Source organism: Pseudophryne corroboree, chromosome 2 (assembly GCF_028390025.1).
Source record: "Pseudophryne corroboree isolate aPseCor3 chromosome 2, aPseCor3.hap2, whole genome shotgun sequence".
Lineage (NCBI taxonomy): Eukaryota > Metazoa > Chordata > Amphibia > Anura > Myobatrachidae > Pseudophryne > Pseudophryne corroboree.
Window position 1 is genome coordinate 983,658,993 of NC_086445.1, and position 20,974 is coordinate 983,679,966.

The 20,974-nt window shown below is 45.1% G+C and overlaps 1 long non-coding RNA gene across 1 annotated transcript in view; it reads right to left on the minus strand.

Annotated features, from left to right (window-relative positions):
* Positions 1 to 409: 409 nt before the first annotated feature.
* Positions 410 to 20,974, minus strand: part of LOC135050173 (uncharacterized) — a 386,553-nt gene continuing 365,988 nt past the window's right edge. The window contains exons 9-10 of the long non-coding RNA XR_010241562.1: positions 4,855 to 4,953; positions 410 to 1,777 (exon numbers count right to left, since the gene is read on the minus strand). This is a non-coding gene — a long non-coding RNA (uncharacterized LOC135050173). The remainder of the gene's footprint in view (positions 1,778 to 4,854; positions 4,954 to 20,974) is intronic.

Sequence of the window (20,974 nt, forward strand, 5' to 3'; positions counted from 1 at the left end):
TCCCGGCGACAAGCATACCGGCGCCGGGAGGCCGGCCGCCGGCTTACCAACAGTGTGGCGAGCGCAAATGAGCCCCTTGCGGGCTTGCTGCGCTCGCCGCGCTACGCGCGCCACACTATTCTATTCTCCCTCCAGGGGGGTCGTGGACCCCCACGAGGGAGAATAAGTGTCGGTATGCCGGCAGTCAGGCTCCCGGCGCCGGTATGCTGGTTGCCGGGAGCCCGACCGCCGGCATACTGAAGACCACCCGTGTATATGTATGTGTGTGTGTATGTGTATATATATATATATATATATATATATGTGTGTGTAGATATATGTATATATATATATATATATATATATATATATATGTGTGTAGATATATATATATATATATATATATATACACACACACACAGACACACTAGTTTTACGGACCCAGCATATACTGGGTCACCTCAGTCCCCACCCCCGTGATTGGCTCCGCCCAGTTCTGGAAACCCCCCCATGCAAATCCTGCGTTTGCCACTGCATACGTACCCTCCAGTTTTTCCATCCATTGGGCAAATTCTTGGACTTACCTGGGGACGCTCGGGTTCACCAGCCCCTTTGGAGAGGTAATCTTATATACATATATACAAATACTTCATGCTGGCAATTCTCATTTTGTGCAGCTCCAGTGATATGCTCAGGAATTACATCTAGCAGCTGTGGCAACAGCGTCTCTAAAAGGACTGCAACACTCTGTTACATATTATCTAGTTCAGTGAAATCTCAATGATACTAAGTATAACAATCAAAGCTTAGACTATCCATGTGTTTTTTAAACTTCTGTATTTGACAAATGAAGTGGTCATAAGGAATAGTACTTATGAATTATTTATTATATATTAGTATTTTTATTCATATTAGAGTACTGTCATTAATAAATATATATACTATTTATTAATATATTTGATTCCTTGGTTGTTATTGAACCTGTGCAAATCTGGTGTGTGGTTTTTTCATGAGCGCCTCTATTAATTTTTGCATCTGTCCAAGCGTTTGCAGGGCGGGTGTCTGACGTCAATTCTGGGACCGGACAGGCTGAAGTGATTGTAGCAGCTAAGTAAGTTCTGAGCTACTCAGAAACTGCACAAACTATTTTTATACTGCTCGGCTGCACATGTGATCGCACACTTGCACAGCAAATATACACTCCCCAGTGGGTGGCGACTATGCGTTTGCACGGCTGTAAAAAGTAGATAGCGAGCGATCAACTCGGAATGACCCCCAGAATCAATGTCGCATGTCGCAGACTAAGGGATATATTTACTAAAGCTTCTAAAACAAAGAATTGTTGATGTTGTCCATAGCAACCAATCAGATGCTGTCTATCATTTTCAAAAAGGCAATAGAGAAATGATAGGCGGCAACTGATTGGTTGCTATGTGCAACATCACCAATTTCTGTTTTAGAAGGTTTAGAAAATGTACCCGTCAGCATAATTATAGACAATGTATAGAGCAGTCAGATGGTTGGAAATACTGTCTAATACAAGGTAAGACCCTTATCATGTATAACTTTTGTATCTTCTTGTTGAATACTGAGAAATATTTCTAATGTCCACAGAAGTTACAATATAAGAAAAGTTACTGGTATTTAACAAAGTTACTGGTATTTACCCAATTTTGCAATCATTTGACATTCAGAATTGTTTTCAAACAGCTGCCAGGTGCTTTGTACATACACACGTCAGTGATCAAGCAAGAAAACATGATTAGATCTTAAGTTGATTTACGTGTAGCGTTCTGACCTGCAAAATAAATATATATTATTATATGAAAATGATCTGCTCTCAGTTATCCATTTCAGGTTTACATTTTTTTTCTATTACTCTTTCTTGAATCTGAAGTGATGTGTTTTTACAGTCCTGTTCCCAGAGTAGAAGGTGTGCCATCATTTCTACTTTTCCTCTTTATATGGCTACATTCTTGGCTAAAATCTAAGGGAGTGATGTATCATAAATTATATCACACCCCCACAGGAAAATTATTTATTTCCCTTATTTTGCTTTTAATTTAGTTTTGAGTATTGAGTATTCCCAGCCAATACAATTTACTACTTTTGGTAAGATTCAACATAAAGTTTCATTGAACAATGGAATTACATTACAATGTTCATGAACAGAAAAGTTCTGCTTTTAAGCATTCTTTTACCTGGGTAGCACTGATCATCCGTGTCCTCAGGCTTATTATCCACTGGTGTTTAAAGCTATAGCCACAAGTACAAAGCATGACTTAAGCTTTTCAGATTCTTGTGATGATTTTGCATACAGACCATATTGCAATCGCCGTCATCCAATCACATTGAAGTAAGTCCAGAAAGTGCTTGTGACTGGCTGAGGGGCTTATGGAAGTTCTACTATATGGTTCTCAGAGATTTCAAATTAAATAAATATTTACTTAACAATCGCTTTATTTATAATGAATTACTATTTTAGGGTAAAGGACCTTTACCATTACGTATGGATGTGTCGAAGTCAGAAAATATTACAACACACACATTACGTACAAACACCACATAGATGGCCTCCGTGTGCGTACGTGTTCGGCTGTGCGTGCACATATTCGCAAATTGCGTATGGTCGCTCCCGTGGTCCTGCGCATTAGAGCGTGGTATGAGTAATTACAGTGGAATTTGTACTCGCATGGAAAAGCCACAAAGACATATCATAAATCTAATCTATATATTGCATAAATCCCATACTGTCTGCTTTTTCTTCTAAATAGCATGAAGATCGGTCACACATAAATTAAAACTCCCAGATACTAGAATACAATGGCCTTATTTACACTAAGCTTTGAAATTCTATGAAGAAGGCAAACACCTTTGTTTACTAGGGTAGCCGAGTTTCTATTTAAAACAATAAGTACTGGATTGTCATTGTCTCACCTGAAGACAAAAACAAACGAAGAGACAATACCCAGGAACCTAAGCTGCGAGAAACTCAATTAGCAAATAGCTAACCAAAATACAAACCAGACATTTAGAAATCTGAGATATTAACATTCATAGTTTAAACTCTTGGAGATGTATGTGTTTTTGTGTGTGTGTGTATATATATATATATATATATATTTATATATATATATAATTCCTAACAAATTGTAATAGCAGGAGTATGTGCGTGTGTGTATATATATATATATATATATATATGAGTATATGGATATATGTGGATATATGTATATCTTGAGGATGGAAATAGATAATCATATCATGTGTGAGATCATATTGTTCAGAGTCACGTAAACATTAATCTGATGGGAATAAGAATATTATTATATATTACCACATTAAGTTATTAATGATACCAGATTTATGTATGATTAATGTGATGGGTTTAACTGGTCATGGGGCGGGAACTCAGATGCAAACAACAGAAACCACATCTCAAGTCCTAGCCATCGCCCACTTCTTGAGCTGACCAATGAACATCGGTGCACAGGATATGTCCCACCCCCGAACCAATGGAAGAAGAGCACACAGTGTCTATTGTATTATGTTTTGATCTACTGTATAAAAGATGCCTGCTGCAGGCCTGGTCACACAAGACTCACAAAGTTATCTATCTAGATGACCGAGGACCAGACTGGGTAGCGCGGTGAAATCCAAACAAGTATGTAGCCATTATTCTTTTGTATTGTATTGCTTTGTTATTGTAACCCCCATTCAGTAATAATACGCTGTGGTGTCAGAACCCAGTAGTTTAATTACAATCTGGTGTCGTATCTTCCTTTCCCTGCTAAGGTTTAAAGTGTATTATTATTGCATTGCACAGCTGTTAAGGGTTCACGGTGTATCATTGGGTGTGTACGCGCTGTGTGTACTTTGTACAGCCAGCACGGCGTTTGTACGCAAAGTCCGTACTCGGTACGGGACTCTGTACGCTAACGGTGTAAAAAGTCCGTAGGTTGCGGATTAAGTATAGCGGCCGCAGCGGCTTCATTTAAAGTGTATGAAATGTCTTTTTAAAGTGTTGCTTTTAGTCCAGTATAAAAATCAGCATTCTCAGATGGATCACTGAAGGAGCCACTCCAGGTACTCAGGAATCAATGCACTGGTGCCCAGAGCCAAGGGAAATTTGGTAGATCTGGCACCCTTCACTTTGAGCTTGGTAGTTTTTGAAAGAGGTCCATACTGTTTTTGCACTCCAGCCCCACACTGAAGAACCCGGATGGGTTTCCTCTGTGAAGTGGACTTCACAGTAAAGGTTTCCTAGGTAGTACTGGGAACCAGTTCAGGCTGCCTAATTTGTGTTTGTTATAGTATGCACTATAGCATAGGATCCCTACACTTTTTTATATACATCTATCGTAGGAACTGACGTACATCTTTAGTAGGAACCAGCCTAGGCTCTCTAGTGCCGAAGCTGGCTGTGGACTTTTGGGGGTGAGATTCATCAAAACTTCTAAAAAGGCCTTGCGGAGGTGTTGCGCATAGTACCTAACATTTTATACACTGTATTAGGGAGAATCTGTTTGGTTGCATTGGTCAACACCTCAACTTCTTCATTTAAAAAGGTTTTTATAAAACCTTGTGATGGGGTGTACCACGCTCCCTGTTTTTATATATTACGTATTCTATTTACAGAGCCTTTCCCATCATTTAAATAGTACATTAATTTCATTCACGCTCTTACATGCTATAAACTTCATTGAAATGAATGGGCTATTAAGATGAAATCATCTTCAGCATATACCTACTATGCGTACACAGCATATGAAAGGCACATTGACTTCATGCATTTTCACATGTTGCTGGTGCTTTTATTTTGTTTATGGAAACACAAAATATTTATTAACCCTTAAGGGAGGCAAATTTACTGACTTTTCGATTCAGTGGATCTTGCTTGCACCATGAAATCCTAGCCTGCCTCCAGCCCTCCAGGTTTATAGCTGGACAAGCCTGCTTTATCACCAGTCTCTCCTAAATAAAAAAAAAAGGACTGCTCAGACCTGGTATGACAAGTGCAATTGTATCACATTTATAAAACAGCTGTCAGTCCAGTGTTTAATTAATGTACCACATATTAGATACACTCCCTAAAGCACCGTTTTTAAGTGAAACTATTTTTTAATAATGAACATCGCAAATATCTTTAAGCATATTCGATTTATTACCATGTGTACAAACTGAAAAACTTCTGAAAAAATGCTTGAGAAACAATGCTGATAGCGCTGTAGTAGTAGCGGCCAAAGCTATGTGTGTATATAATATAGATTTTCTTTTATATGAATTATATGTCGAGTCTATCATACAGTTGCAATGTGCAGTATGAACTCATATGTGTAATGTTTGTAATGTATGCTACGTTTTCCCCCCTTCTTATGCCATGTATTCCCCCTTCATGTTGCTGCTTGGAGATGCACTGTACCACAAAAAATTCCTAGTGTACATGAGTACACCTGGCCAATAAAGCCGATTCTGATTCTGATGTTGCAGTGCTGTTGTACCTGTCATTCTGTGTGGGGGGGACAGGTTCTATCAGAACATTGGCATATCTGTAAGGGTGCAGTGTGTGCCGGTCACACGGGCCCCGAGGTCCAGGGGGGCCCACCCAGCACACACTGCACGTATTTGTTTAATACTTACCTCTCTAGAGTCCCCTGTCGGAGCTATAACTTCTTTGCAGCGCAATAGAGTCTGAACACTAGGGGGTACAAACTCTATTGCGCTTGCTGAAAACTCTGGAAACGTGGTGCGACGGCCATTTTTCAATAGTTTTGCACATGCGCATTTGGAAAATCTTCAGGAAAATGGCCGCTGCACCATTTTCCCGGAGGTTTGCGGAAAATCAGTTTTACTCCAGCGCACCAATAATCACAATGTATGACAGTTTTTCTTTCTAAACATTATTTATATTTTATTGCACAAATTTCTTATACACAAAGTAAAGGACAGATATTTTTCCGTTACTGGATGATTTGTTCTATTCTCTACACAGGTTGAGTATCCCTTATCCAAAATGCTTGGGACCAGAAGTATTTTGGATATCGTATTTTTCCGTATTTTGGAATAATTGCATACCATAATGAGATATCATGGCGATGGAACCCAAGTCTAAGCACAGAATACATTTATGTTTCATACTAGTGATGAGCGGGTTCGGTTTCTCCGAAACCGAACCCCCCCGAACTTCACCTTTTTCACACGGGTCCGAGGCAGGTTCGAACCTGCCCGCCTTGCTCGGCTAACCCGAGCGCGCCCGAACGTCATCATCCCGCTGTCGGATTCTCGCGAGATTCGGATTTTATATAAGCAGCCGCGCGTCGCCGCCATTTTGACTCGTGCATTGGAGATGATAGGGAGAGGACGTGGCTGGCGTCCTCTCCGTTTGTTGTAGAAGTTGATTGGTTTACTTTATTTCTTATTTGTGGGGAGGATTGGGGAGCAGCTGTTAGGAGGAGTACAGTGCAGAGTTTTGCTGATAAGTGACCACCAATTTTTATCCGTTCTCTGCCTGAAAAAAACGCTCCATACCATATCTGTGCTCAGTGTGCTGCATGATATATCTGTGCTGAGTGCTCACACTGCTTAATTGTGGGGACTGGGGAGCAGCTATAGCAGGAGTACAGTGCAGAGTTTTGCTGACAGTGACCACCAGTATACGTTGTCTGCCTGAAAAACACTCCATATCTGTGCTCACTGTGTGCTGCTTTATTGTAGGGACTGGGCACCACCAGTATAATTAATATTATATAGGAGTAGTACAGTGCAGAGTGCACTGCTGTACCTACCTCTGTGTCGTCACTCGTCATCCATTAAGTATACTATCCATCTGCATTGTATACCTGTGGTGCATTTTAGACTAGTTTAGCAGTTTGCTGACAGTGTCCACCAGTATACTATATATAGCAGTACGGTAGGCCACTGCTGTGTACCTACCTCTGTGTCGTCACTCGTCATCCATTAAGTATACTATCCATCTACATTCTATACCTGTGGTGCATTTTAGACAGTTTTGCAGTTTGCTGACAGTGTCCACCAGTATACTATATATAGCAGTACGGTAGGCCACTGCTGTGTACCTACCTCTGTGTCGTCACTCGTCATCCATTAAGTATACTATCCATCTACATTCTATACCTGTGGTGCATTTTAGACAGTTTTGCAGTTTGCTGACAGTGTCCACCAGTATACTATATATAGCAGTACGGTAGGCCACTGCTGTGTACCTACCTCTGTGTCGTCACTCGTCATCCATTAAGTATACTATCTATCTACATTCTATACCTGTGGTGCATTTTAGACAGTTTTGCAGTTTGCTGACAGTGTCCACCAGTATACTATATATAGCAGTACGGTAGGCCACTGCTGTGTACCTACCTCTGTGTCGTCACTCGTCATCCATTAAGTATACTATCCATCTACATTCTATACCTGTGGTGCATTTTAGACAGTTTTGCAGTTTGCTGACAGTGTCCACCAGTATACTATATATAGCAGTACGGTAGGCCACTGCTGTGTACCTACCTCTGTGTCGTCACTCGTCATCCATTAAGTATACTATCCATCTACATTCTATACCTGTGGTGCATTTTAGACAGTTTTGCAGTTTGCTGACAGTGTCCACCAGTATACTATATATAGCAGTACGGTAGGCCACTGCTGTGTACCTACCTCTGTGTCGTCACTCGTCATCCATTAAGTATACTATCTATCTACATTCTATACCTGTGGTGCATTTTAGACAGTTTTGCAGTTTGCTGACAGTGTCCACCAGTATACTATATATAGCAGTACGGTAGGCCACTGCTGTGTACCTACCTCTGTGTCGTCACTCGTCATCCATTAAGTATACTATCCATCTACATTCTATACCTGTGGTGCATTTTAGACAGTTTTGCAGTTTGCTGACAGTGTCCACCAGTATACTATATATAGCAGTACGGTAGGCCACTGCTGTGTACCTACCTCTGTGTCGTCACTCGTCATCCATTAAGTATACTATCCATCTACATTCTATATATATATTCTATATAATTCCACACATTAAAAAATGGAGAACAAAAATGTGGAGGTTAAAGGGAAAGATCAAGATCCACTTCCACCTCGTGCTGAAGCTGCTGCCACTAGTCATGGCCGAGATGATGAAATGCCATCAACGTCGTCTGCAAAGGCCGATGCCCAATGTCATAGTAGAGAGCATGTAAAATCCAAAACACAAAAGTTCAGTAAAATTACCCAAAAATCAAAATTAAAAGCGTCTGAGGAGAAGCGTAAACTTGCCAATATGCCATTTACGACACGGAGTGGTAAGGAACGGCTGAGGCCCTGGCCTATGTTCATGGCTAGTGGTTCAGCTTCAAATGAGGATGGAAGCACTCATCCTCTCGCTAGAAAAAAAGAAAAGACTTAAGCTGGCAAAAGCACAGCAAAGAACTGTGCGTTCTTCAAAATCACAAATCCCCAAGGAGAGTCCAATTGTGTCGGTTGCGATGCCTGACCTTCCCAACACTGGACGGGAAGAGCTTGCGCCTTCCACCATTTGCACGCCCCCTGCAAGTGCTGGAAGGAGCACCCGCAGTCCAGTTCCTGATAGTCAAATTGAAGATGTCACTGTTGAAGTACACCAGGATGAGGATATGGGTGTTGCTGGCGCTGGGGAGGAAATTGACAAGGAGGATTCTGATGGTGAGGTGGTTTGTTTAAGTCAGGCACCCGGGGAGACACCTGTTGTCCGTGGGAGGAATATGGCCCTTGACATGCCTGGTCAAATTACAAAAAAAATCACCTCTTCGGTGTGGAATTATTTCAACAGAAATGCGGACAACTGGTGTCAAGCCGTGTGTTGCCTTTGTCAAGCTGTAATAAGTAGGGGTAAGGACGTTAACCACCTCGGAACATCCTCCCTTATACGTCACCTGCAGCGCATTCATCGTAAGTCAGTGACAAGTTCAAAAACTTTGGATGACAGCGGAAGCAGTCCACTGACCACTAAATCCCTTCCTCTTGTAACCAAGCTCCTGCAAACCACACCCCCAACTCCCTTAGTGTCAATTTCCTCCTTACCCAGGAAAGCCAATAGTCCTGCAGGCCATGTCACTGTCAAGTCTGACGAGTCCTCTCCTGCCTGGGATTCCTCCGATGCATCCTTGAGTGCAACGCCTACTGCTGCTGGCGCTGCTGTTGTTGCTGCTGGGAGTCGATCGTCATCCCAGAGGGGAAGTCGGAAGACTACTTGTACTACTTCCAGTAAGCAATTGACTGTCCAACAGTCCTTTGCGAGGAAGATGAAATATCACAGCAGTCATCCTGCTGCAAAGCGGATAACTGAGGCCTTGGCAGCCTGGGCGGTGAGAAACGTGGTTCCGGTATCCATCGTTAATTCAGAGCCAACTAGAGACTTGATTGAGGTACTGTGTCCCCGGTACCAAATACCATCTAGGTTCCATTTCTCTAGGCAGGCGATACCGAAAATGTACACAGATCTCAGAAAAAGACTCACCAGTGTCCTAAAAAATGCAGTTGTACCCAATGTCCACTTAACCACGGACATGTGGACAAGTGGAGCAGGGCAGACTCAGGACTATATGACTGTTACAGCCCACTGGGTAGATGTATTGCCTCCAGCAGCAAGAACAGCAGCGGCGGCACCAGTAGCAGCATCTCGCAAACGCCAACTCGTTCCTAGGCAGGCTACGCTTTGTATCACCGCTTTCCAGAATAGGCACACAGCTGAAATCCTCTTACGGCAACTGAGGAAGATCATCGCAGAATGGCTTACCCCAATTGGACTTTACTGGGGATTTGTGACATCGGACAACGCCAGCAATATTGTGCGTGCATTACATCTGGGCAAATTCCATCACGTCCCATGTTTTGCACATACCTTGAATTTGGTGGTGCAGAATTATTTAAAAAACGACAGGGGCGTGCAAGAGATGCTGTCGGTGGCCCGAAGAATTGCGGGCCACTTTCGGCATTCAGGCACCGCGTACAGAAGACTGGAGCACCACCAAACATTCCTGAACCTGCCCTGCCATCATCTGAAGCAAGAGGTGGTAACGAGGTGGAATTCAACCCTCTATATGCTTCAGAGGATGGAGGAGCAGCAAAAGGCCATTCAAGCCTATACATCTGGCCACGATATAGGCAAAGGAGGTGGAATGCACCTGACTCAAGCGCAGTGGAGAATGATTTCAACGTTGTGCAAGGTTCTGCAACCCTTTGAACTTGCCACACGTGAAGTCAGTTCAGACACTGCCAGCCTGAGTCAGGTCATTCCCCTCATCAGGCTTTTGCAGAAGAAGCTGGAGACATTGAAGGAGGAGCTAAAACAGAGCGATTCCGCTAGGCATGTGGGACTTGTGGATGGAGCCCTTAATTCGCTTAACCAGGATTCACGGGTGGTCAATCTGTTGAAATCAGAGCACTACATTTTGGCCACTGTGCTCGATCCTAGATTTAAAACCTACGTTGTATCTCTCTTTCCGGCAGACACAAGTCTGCAGAGGTTCAAAGACCTACCAGTGAGAAAATTGTCAAGTCAAGCGGAACGTGACCCGTCACCATCTCCTCCTTCACATTCTCCCGCAACTGGGGGTGCGAGGAAAAGGCTAAGAATTCCGAGCCCACCCGCTGGCGGTGATGCAGGGCAGTCTGGAGCGAGTGCTGACATCTGGTCCGGACTGAAGGACCTGGCAACGATTACTGACATGTCGTCTACTGTCACTGCATATGATTCTCTCACCATTGAAAGAATGCTGGAGGATTATATGAGTGACCGCATCCAAGTAGGCACGTCAGACAGTCCGTACGTATACTGGCAGGAAAAAGAGGCAATTTGGAGGCCCTTGCAGAAACTGGCTTTATTCTACCTAAGTTGCCCTCCCTCCAGTGTGTACTCCGAAAGAGAGTTTAGTGCAGCCGCTCACCTTGTCAGCAATCGGCGTACGAGGTTACTTCCAGAAAATGTGGAGAAGATGATGTTCATTAAAATTAATTATAATCAATTCCTCCGTGGAGACATTCACCAGCAGCAATTGCCTCCAGAAAGTACAATGGGGACCTGAGATGGTGGATTCCAGTGGGGATGAATTAATAATCTGTGAGGAGGGGGATGTACACTGTGAAAGGGGTGAGGAATCGGAGGATGATGATGAGGTGGACATCTTGCCTCTGTAGAGCCAGTTTGTGCAAGGAGAGATTGATTGCTTCTTTTTTGGTGGGGGCACAAACCAACCAGTCATTTCAGTAACAGTCGTGTGGCAGACCCTGTCGCTGAAATGATGGGTTCGTTAAAGTGTGCATGTCCTGTTTATACAACATAAGGGTGGGTGGGAGGGCCCAAGGACAATTCCATCTTGCACCTCTTTTTTCTTTCATTTTTCTTTGCATCATGTGCTGTTTGGGGACAATTTTTTGGAAGGGCCATCCTGTCTTTATTGACACTGCAGTGCCACTCCTAGATGGGCCAGGTGTTTGTGTCGGCCACTTGTGTCGCTTAGCTTAGTCACACAGCCACCTTGGTGCGCCTCTTTTTTTCTTTGCATCATGTGCTGTTTGGGGAGTATTTTTTGGAAGGGCCATCCTGCCTGACACTGCAGTGCCACTCCTAGATGGGCCAGGTGTTTGTGTCGGCCACTTGTGTCGCTTAGCTTAGTCACACAGCCACCTTGGTGCGCCTCTTTTTTTCTTTGCATCATGTGCTGTTTGGGGAGTATTTTTTGGAAGAGCCATCCTGCCTGACACTGCAGTGCCACTCCTAGATGGGCCAGGTGTTTGTGTCGGCCACTTGTGTCGCTTAGCTTAGTCACACAGCCACCTTGGTGCGCCTCTTTTTTTCTTTGCATCATGTGCTGTTTGGGGAGTATTTTTTGGAAGGGCCATCCTGCCTGACACTGCAGTGCCACTCCTAGATGGGCCAGGTGTTTGTGTCGGCCACTTGTGTCGCTTAGCTTAGTCACACAGCCACCTTGGTGCGCCTCTTTTTTTTTTTTTTTTTTTGCATCATGTGCTGTTTGGGGAGTATTTTTTGGAAGGGCCATCCTGCCTGACACTGCAGTGCCACTCCTAGATGGGCCAGGTGTTTGTGTCGGCCACTTGTGTCGCTTAGCTTAGTCACACAGCCACCTTGGTGCGCCTCTTTTTTTCTTTGCATCATGTGCTGTTTGGGGACAATTTTTTGGAAGGGCCATCCTGTCTTGATTGACACTGCAGTGCCACTCCTAGATGGGCCAGGTGTTTGTGTCGGCCACTTGTGTCGCTTAGCTTAGTCACACAGCCACCTTGGTGCGCCTCTTTTTTTCTTTGCATCATGTGCTGTTTGGGGAGTATTTTTTGGAAGGGCCATCCTGCCTGACACTGCAGTGCCACTCCTAGATGGGCCAGGTGTTTGTGTCGGCCACTTGTGTCGCTTAGCTTAGTCACACAGCCACCTTGGTGCGCCTCTTTTTTTCTTTGCATCATGTGCTGTTTGGGGAGTATTTTTTGGAAGAGCCATCCTGCCTGACACTGCAGTGCCACTCCTAGATGGGCCAGGTGTTTGTGTCAGCCACTTGTGTCGCTTAGCTTAGTCACACAGCCAGCTTGGTGCGCCTCTTTTTTTCTTTGCATCATGTGCTGTTTGGGGAGTATTTTTTGGAAGGGCCATCCTGCCTGACACTGCAGTGCCACTCCTAGATGGGCCAGGTGTTTGTGTCGGCCACTTGTGTCCCTTAGCTTAGTCACACAGCCACCTTGGTGCGCCTCTTTTTTTCTTTGCATCATGTGCTGTTTGGGGAGTATTTTTTGGAAGGGCCATCCTGCCTGACACTGCAGTGCCACTCCTAGATGGGCCAGGTGTTTGTGTCGGCCACTTGTGTCGCTTAGCTTAGTCACACAGCCACCTTGGTGCGCCTCTTTTTTTCTTTGCATCATGTGCTGTTTGGGGAGTATTTTTTGGAAGGGCCATCCTGCCTGACACTGCAGTGCCACTCCTAGATGGGCCAGGTGTTTGTGTCGGCCACTTGTGTCGCTTAGCTTAGTCACACAGCCACCTTGGTGCGCCTCTTTTTTTCTTTGCATCATGTGCTGTTTGGGGAGTATTTTTTGGAAGGGCCATCCTGCCTGACACTGCAGTGCCACTCCTAGATGGGCCAGGTGTTTGTGTCGGCCACTTGTGTCGCTTAGCTTAGTCACACAGCCACCTTGGTGCGCCTCTTTTTTTCTTTGCATCATGTGCTGTTTGGGGACTATTTTTTTGAAGGGCCATCCTGCCTGACACTGCAGTGCCACTCCTAGATGGGCCAGGTGTTTGTGTCGGCCACTTGTGTCGCTTAGCTTAGTCACACAGCCACCTTGGTGCGCCTCTTTTTTTCTTTGCATCATGTGCTGTTTGGGGAGTATTTTTTGGAAGGGCCATCCTGCCTGACACTGCACTGCCACTCCTAGATGGGCCAGGTGTTTGTGTCGGCCACTTGTGTCGCTTAGCTTAGTCACACAGCCACCTTGGTGCGCCTCTTTTTTTCTTTGCATCATGTGCTGTTTGGGGACAATTTTTTGGAAGGGCCATCCTGTCTTGATTGACACTGCAGTGCCACTCCTAGATGGGCCAGGTGTTTGTGTCGGCCACTTGTGTCGCTTAGCTTAGTCACACAGCCACCTTGGTGCGCCTCTTTTTTTCTTTGCATCATGTGCTGTTTGGGGAGTATTTTTTGGAAGGGCCATCCTGCCTGACACTGCAGTGCCACTCCTAGATGGGCCAGGTGTTTGTGTCGGCCACTTGTGTCGCTTAGCTTAGCCATCCAGCGACCTCGGTGCAAATTTTAGGACTAAAAATAATATTGTGAGGTGTGTTCAGAATAGACTGGAAATGAGTGGAAATTATGGTTATTGAGGTTAATAATACTATGGGATCAAAATGACCCCCAAATTCTATGATTTAAGCTGTTTTTTAGGTTTTTTTGAAAAAAACACCTGAATCCAAAACACACCCCAATCCGACAAAAAAATTTCGGTGAGGTTTTGCCAAAACGCGTCCGAATCCAAAACACGGCCGCGGAACCGAACCCAAAACCAAAACACAAAACGCGAAAAATTTCCGGTGCACATCACTATTTTATACACACCTTATACTCATAGCCTGAAGGTCATTTTAGCCAATATTTTTCATAACTTTGTGTATTAAATAAAGTGTGTGTACATTCACACAATTCATTTGTTTCATATACACCTTATACACACAGCATGAAGGACATTTAATACAATATTTTTAATAACTTTGTGTATTAAATAAAGTTTGTGTACATTCACACAATTCATTTGTTTCATATACACCTTATACACACAGCCTGAAGGACATTTAATACAATATTTTTAATAACTTTGCGTATTAAACAAAGTTTGTGTACATTGATCCATCAGAAAACAAAGGTTTCACTATCTCACTCAAAAAATTCTGTATTTTGGAATATTTGGATATGGGATACTCAAACTGTATTTAAAATTGCTTAATACCGGTATACACAAAAAAAAAAAAAAACAATATTCAGGCAATCCATATACTTTATAACTTGCTAATGTTGTTAGTTATCGGTTAGAGGGAATCACCTTTCCGTGTTTTATTGCTCCACTGGGATTCGCACCCCAAGTCCTTTAGTTGTCATTAGCAGTTAGTTTCCAATCGTCCAGATTTTTCCTCGATTTCCTCAGTATAGGTCCTCAGTCAAAGTCCTGTATTAAGTCCGACCCGGACATATACTGAGGAAATCGAGGTAAAATCTGGATTGCTGAGGGTCTGGGAGTAAACCGCTACATGAAAGTGTATTCCAGTACCAAAAATATCACGTTTGTGTATGTTAAATGTGAATGTGAGTCATGTCTGAATACTGTTTGTTTTTTGGTGTATTAGGCAATTTTAAATATAATGAATAGGACAAATTATCCAATAACAGAAAAATATCTGTCCTTTACTTTGTGTATAACAAATTTGTGCAATAAAATATAAATTATTTTTAGAAAGAAAAACTGTCATACATTGTGATTATTGGTGTGCTGGAGTAAAACTGTTTTTCCACATGTATAAAAATTGAGGTATTTTTGAGGTATACCTTATTCACTCCGAGCGGCATCAACACAAGTTACCAGTTGAAGCTAAGCACAGTTTTATTCCCATTGATTTCCCTGAGGTTTGCGCTTGCACAATAGAGTCTGTGCTCAGACTCTATTGCCCGCTGCGGAGAAGGACGGCGCCGCCGGGAAACTCCGAGGAGGTAAGTATTAAATCCTTGTGCATCGTCAGGGTGGTGCAGAAGGCTGCACACAGGCCTCCTCCTCTCTTAAAACGTCCCTGCCTCAGAGATCCTGCATTCTAATTATTGACATTTTGGTTATTCTTGAAGTGCTGATCTGATTTTTTTTCTTCTGTGACCATGTACAGTATGTATCATTTTCCTAAGTAAGATTTTTCCAAGAAATGCATCTGGATTGCTCACACTGCATTAGATTTCATAAAACAAACAATTTTTATATATATATTTTATTAAATGTCCCGTAATGTTTCACTGTAATGGCGCAAGTCCTATTAACTCTAAGGGGCCCATTTAGTAATTATGGGGATTAAGACCCCATAATTCGAATTTCTGTATGCCGCTATTCGCAGTACAAATACATTTTCCACCCGGCTGTATTACAAATCACCAGGTAAAAGGGTCACCGTCTGGTAGGAGCACGTATGTGCAATGGGGGTCATTCCGAGTTGATCGTAGCTGTGCTAAATTTAGCACAGCTACGATCATGAACTCAGACAAGCGGGGGGACACCCAGCACAGGGCTAGTCCACCCCACATGTCAGTGCCGCTCCCCCCACCCCCACAGAAGTGCAAAGGCATCGCACAGTGGCGATGCCTTTGCACGTAAAGAGTAGCTCCCGGCCAGCGCAGCTTTAGCGTGCTGGCCGGGAGCTACTCATCGCTCCCCAGCCCGCAGCGGCTGTGTGTGACGTCACACAGCCTCAGCGGGCCACTCCCCGCACAGTCCGGCCACGCCTGCGTTGGCTGGACCACGCCCATGAAATGGCAACCAAACGCCGCTGTTTCACCCCCTCCCGCCCATCGACCGCCTCTGCCTGTCAATCAGGCAGAGGCGATCGTAGTGCAGCGACGGACCCCCAGTACAGGGCTAGTCCGCCCCGCATGTCAGTGCCGCTCCCCCAACCCCCACAGAAGTGCAAAGGCATCGCACAGTGGCGATGTCTTTGCACATAAAGAGTAGCTCCCAGCCAGCGCAGCTTTAGCGTGCTGGCCGGGAGCTACTCATCGCTCCCCAGCCCGCAGCGGCTGCGTGTGACGTCACACAGCCACAGCGGGCCACTCTCCGCACGGTCCGGCCACGCCTGCGTTGGCTGGTCCACGCCCACGAAATGACGGCCAAACACCGCTGTTTCACCCCCACCCGCCCATCGACCGCCTCTGCCTGTCAATCAGGCAGAGGCGATCGTAGTGCAGCGACGGGCGGCCATGCGCCCATGCACTGCGGCTCCGGCGCATGCGCGGTTCTGACCCGATCGCTACACTGCAAAAAACTGCAGCGAGCGATCGGGTCGGAATGACCCCCAATGTGTAGTCAAGTGATTGCATCAGCGATCGATTTATGGTATGCTGCGGGACCAACTGCGCACACATGGTCATAAGACCGCTCATGTGCAAGTGGCTATTACCGGGGAGGATCCAAAGAATCCCTCTCCTGGTAAAATCTGCAATATATGTAGCCCATAAGCTACTTTGGCTAACCTCACCTTCGCTTCCCAGAGCTTAGTAAATCTCATAATATAACAGTCTCCTGGGAAATTGGTTTAATAAATACAGTCTGACCACAAGTGCTAGATTTACTAAAACTTCTGAAACAGATAAATGGTGATGTTGCCTGTAGCAGCCAATCAGATTCTATTTCTTTCTAGAATACAATACAATAGAGAAATGATAGCTACAATCTGATTGGTTGCAACAGGCAATACTTCCACTTGTCTGTTTTACAAGCTGTAGTTAATCTACTCCTAACTTGTGCCATCAGTGTACTGTGTTTTATCTCTCACTGCTCCGTCCCATGTTAAAAAATAATGTTTTCAGCCCATGTTGTATATAAGCCTCAAACATGTACTGTACATGTAATTTCTGGTAATGTCATTAAGCCTGCAGTTCATTATTGCTCTCCTGAATATTGGCTTAATCTCCATTAACCCCTTTTACCAAGAAATACACTGTATATATTGTTCTGCACTATTTAATGGAAAACACAGTTTATATCCTTCTCCCTTGATGGTGATGAAGCATTGCTAAATGGCTAGCTTGTGTGTGGTCCAACAATCTTACATTTATATTAGTCTAATAGATCTATTGTTTACTCTCACTAATAATTTTAACATCAGCATGAGTGATTTATTGTAGGTTTAATCTCTCTGACTGCTGACCACACGCTCTACCATACTGCAGCCACTATTAAATAGTGATGAGCACCGGAAATTTTTCGGGTTTTGTGTTTTGGTTTTGGGTTCGGTTCCGCGGCCGTGTTTTGGGTTCGAACGCGTTTTGGCAAAACCTCACCGAATTTTTTTTGTCGGATTCGGGTGTGTTTTGGATTCGGGTGTTTTTTTCAAAAAACCCTAAAAAACAGCTTAAATCATAGAATTTGGGGGTCATTTTGATCCCAAAGTATTATTAACCTCAATAAGCATAATTTCCACTCATTTTCAGTCTATTCTGAACACCTCACACCTCACAATATTATTTTTAGTCCTAAAATTTGCACCGAGGTCGCTGGATGACTAAGCTCAGCGACCCAAGTGGCCGACACAAACACCTGGCCCATCTAGGAGTGGCACTGCAGTGTCACGCAGGATGGCCCTTCAAAAAACTACTCCCCAAACAGCACATGACGCAAAGAAGAAAAAAAAGAGGCGCAATGAGGTAGCTGTGTGACTAAGATAAGCGACCCTAGTGGCCGACACAAACACCTGGCCCATCTAGGAGTGGCACTGCAGTGTCACGCAGGATGGCCCTTCCAAAAAACACCCCCCAAACAGCACATGACGCAAAGAAAAAAAGAGGCGCAATGAGGTAGCTGTGTGACTAAGATAAGCGACCCAAGTGGCCGACACAAACACCTCGCCCATCTAGGAGTGGCACTGCACTGTCACGCAGGATGGCCCTTCCAAAAAACACCCCCAAACAGCACATGACGCAAAGAAAAAAGAGGCGCAATGAGGTAGCTGTATGACTAAGATAAGCGACCCAAGTGGCCGACACAAACACCTGGCCCATCTAGGAGTGGCACTACAGTGTCACGCAGGATGGCCCTTCCAAAAAACACCCCCCAAACAGCACATGACGCAAAGAAAAAAAGAGGCGCAATGAGGTAGCTGTGTGACTAAGATAAGCGACCCAAGTGGCCGACACAAACACCTGGCCCATCTAGGAGTGGCACTGCAGTGTCACGCAGGATGTCCCTTCCAAAAAACACCCTCCAAACAGCACATGACGCAAAGAAAAAAAGAGGTGCAATGAGGTAGCTGTGTGACTAAGATAAGCGACCCAAGTGGCCGACACAAACACCTGGCCCATCTAGGAGTGGCACTGCAGTGTCACGCAGGATGGCCCTTCCAAAAAACACCCCCCAAACAGCACATGACGCAAAGAAAAAAAGAGGCGCAATGAGGTAGCTGTGTGACTAAGATAAGCGACCCAAGTGGCCGACACAAACACCTGGCCCATCTAGGAGTGGCACTGCACTGTCACGCAGGATGGCCCTTCCAAAAAACACCCCCAAACAGCACATGACGCAAAGAAAAAAGAGGCGCAATGAGGTAGCTGTATGACTAAGATAAGCGACCCAAGTAACCGACACAAACACCTGGCCCATCTAGGAGTGGCACTACAGTGTCACGCAGGATGGCCCTTCCAAAAAACACCCCCCAAACAGCACATGACGCAAAGAAAAAAAGAGGCGCAATGAGGTAGCTGTGTGACTAAGATAAGCGACCCAAGTGGCCGACACAAACACCTGGCCCATCTAGGAGTGGCACTGCAGTGTCACGCAGGATGGCCCTTCAAAAAACTACTCCCCAAACAGCACATGACGCAAAGAAGAAAAAAAAGAGGCGCAATGAGGTAGCTGTGTGACTAAGATAAGCGACCCTAGTGGCCGACACAAACACCTGGCCCATCTAGGAGTGGCACTGCAGTGTCACGCAGGATGGCCCTTCCAAAAAACACCCCCCAAACAGCACATGACGCAAAGAAAAAAGAGGCGCAATGAGGTAGCTGTATGACTAAGATAAGCGACCCAAGTGGCCGACACAAACACCTGGCCCATCTAGGAGTGGCACTACAGTGTCACGCAGGATGGCCCTTCCAAAAAACACCCCCCAAACAGCACATGACGCAAAGAAAAAAAGAGGCGCAATGAGGTAGCTGTGTGACTAAGATAAGCGACCCAAGTGGCCGACACAAACACCTGGCCCATCTAGGAGTGGCACTGCAGTGTCACGCAGGATGGCCCTTCCAAAAAACACCCTCCAAACAGCACATGACGCAAAGAAAAAAAGAGGTGCAATGAGGTAGCTGTGTGACTAAGATAAGCGACCCAAGTGGCCGACACAAACACCTGGCCCATCTAGGAGTGGCACTGCAGTGTCACGCAGGATGGCCCTTCCAAAAAACACCCCCCAAACAGCACATGACGCAAAGAAAAAAAGAGGTGCAATGAGGTAGCTGTGTGACTAAGATAAGCGACCCAAGTGGCCGACACAAACACCTGGCCCATCTAGGAGTGGCACTGCAGTGTCACGCAGGATGGCCCTTCCAAAAAACACACCCCAAACAGCACATGACGCAAAGAAAAAAAGAGGCGCAATGAGGTAGCTGTGTGACTAAGATAAGCGACCCAAGTGGCCGACACAAACACCTGGCCCATCTAGGAGTGGCACTGCAGTGTCACGCAGGATGGCCCTTCCAAAAACCACTCCCCAAACAGCACATGACGCAAAGAAAAATGAAAGAAAAAAGAGGTGCAAGATGGAATTGTCCTTGGGCCCTCCCACCCACCCTTATGTTGTATAAACAGGACATGCACACTTTAACCAACCCATCATTTCAGTGACAGGGTCTGCCACACGACTGTGACTGAAATGACGGGTTGGTTTGGACCCCCACCAAAAAAGAAGCAATTAATCTCTCCTTGCACAAACTGGCTCTACAGAGGCAAGATGTCCACCTCATCATCATCCTCCGATATATCACCGTGTACATCCCCCTCCTCACAGATTATCAATTCGTCCCCACTGGAATCCACCATCTCAGCTCCCTGTGTACCTTGTGGAGGCAATTGCTGCTGGTCAATGTCTCCACGGAGGAATTGATTATAATTCATTTTAATGAACATCATCTTCTCCACATTTTCTGGATGTAACCTCGTACGCCGATTGCTGACAAGGTGAGCGGCGGCACTAAACACTCTTTCGGAGTACACACTTGTGGGAGGGCAACTTAGGTAGAATAAAGCCAGTTTGTGCAAGGGCCTCCAAATTGCTTCTTTTTCCTGCCAGTATAAGTACGGACTGTCTGACGTGCCTGCTTGGATGCGGTCACTCATATAATCCTCCACCATTCTTTCAATGGGGAGAGAATCATATGCAGTGACAGTAGACGACATGTCCGTAATCGTTGTCAGGTCCTTCAGTCCGGACCAGATGTCAGCATCAGCAGTCGCTCCAGACTGCCCTGCATCACCGCCAGCGGGTGGGCTCGGAATTCTGAGCCTTTTCCTCGCACCCCCAGTTGCGGGAGAATGTGAAGGAGGAGATGTTGACAGGTCGCGTTCCGCTTGACTTGACAATTTTGTCACCAGCAGTTCTTTGAACCCCAGCAGACTTGTGTCTGCCGGAAAGAGAGATCCAAGGTAGGTTTTAAATCTAGGATCGAGCACGGTGGCCAAAATGTAGTGCTCTGATTTCAACAGATTGACCACCCGT